Source organism: Morus notabilis, unplaced genomic scaffold (genome assembly GCF_000414095.1).
Source record: "Morus notabilis unplaced genomic scaffold, ASM41409v2 Scaffold645, whole genome shotgun sequence".
NCBI lineage: Eukaryota > Viridiplantae > Streptophyta > Magnoliopsida > Rosales > Moraceae > Morus > Morus notabilis.
The window spans coordinates 33,755-34,896 of NW_010363463.1; the positions used below are offsets into that span (position 1 = coordinate 33,755).

The following is a 1,142-nucleotide window of genomic DNA, read 5'->3' on the forward strand; positions in this document are numbered from 1 at the left end:
GGAAAGAGAAAAGAAAAATAATAAAACTTGGTAAAACCCCATTAAAGCCAACTATATATTATATTAATACCATTTCATCGATGACTGAAAGTACCAAATCCATCTACCGATTTTTTTTGAAAAAAAAAAAAAAGAAATCAGATTTTAGCAAAATTAAGATGGCAAAGGAAAAAGTCTCACCAATTTAAATCGAGGGCATTAAAAAATCTATAAAGAGAGAGAGAGAGAGAGAGAGAGAGAGAGAGTTAAAAAAAGGGGATTTTTTTTTTTTATCTTAACGTTTTTGGAACTTGTGACTCAGAGAGCAGGGAGAAGAGAGAAGAGAGAGAGGGTTTTAGCGAGATCTTACTTGATTTGTTTTGCCATTTGTGGAAGCGATAAACGAAGAAGATTAGAAGAAACTAAAGGTGTGAAATGGGATTTATTTGGGGAAAGGGAAAAGAGGAGAGAAAATCCAGATTGAAATCAGTTGAAGAGACAAGAAAAGGGTAAGATGAGGGATGCGATACCGATGCGTGGTGTGGACGTAGACGTAGTAGTAGTAGCAGTAGTAGACAACTCCTCTACAATGTATACTAGTACTACTATCATTTTGTCTCTTTCTTTCTATCGCAACTTCTTCAATTTGTTTGCTTTCACTTGTCTCTTTCACCAAACCACAAACATAGGGATTATTCAAATTGCTATTCCTATTGAACTTTCAAAACATGGGATCTTTACGGATAAGTCGGCCTATTAGTATCGATTAAAGGTGATAATTTGTGTCACATATTAGTATCGATTAAAGGTTATAATTTATCTTACATATCGTATTCATATCGTATTTTAATTATTTTTTTTAATTTATAGTTAATCTAAATATGACTCGTGACATAAAATTTTTTAAAAATCACAACACAAACATGATAAGGTCATTTTATAGGTTGACACGACACGATACGAAAATAACCTGTAACACGAAATTGACACATGAACTTGAAATTGACACAAAAATTATATAATTTTCTTTAGTTTTTTACATATTAGAAATAACTTAAAATTCATAACACACTAAAATACAATAACATCCATCAAAATTAAACAAATAATAATATAAGATTTTGAGTATAACTATCATGATATCACAAGTTCATAATATAATT

The 1,142-nt window shown here is 30.4% G+C and overlaps 1 protein-coding gene across 2 annotated transcripts in view; it reads right to left on the minus strand.

The window, feature by feature from the left end:
- Nucleotides 1-640, minus strand: part of LOC21398587 (squamosa promoter-binding-like protein 2) — a 4,614-nt gene extending 3,974 nt beyond the window's left edge. For both annotated transcript variants that reach the window (XM_010104394.2, XM_024169652.1), the window contains exon 1: nt 350-640. The gene's annotated coding sequence lies outside the window, so the exon portion shown is untranslated. The remainder of the gene's footprint in view (nt 1-349) is intronic.
- Between the last annotated feature and the right edge of the window lie 502 nt (nt 641-1,142).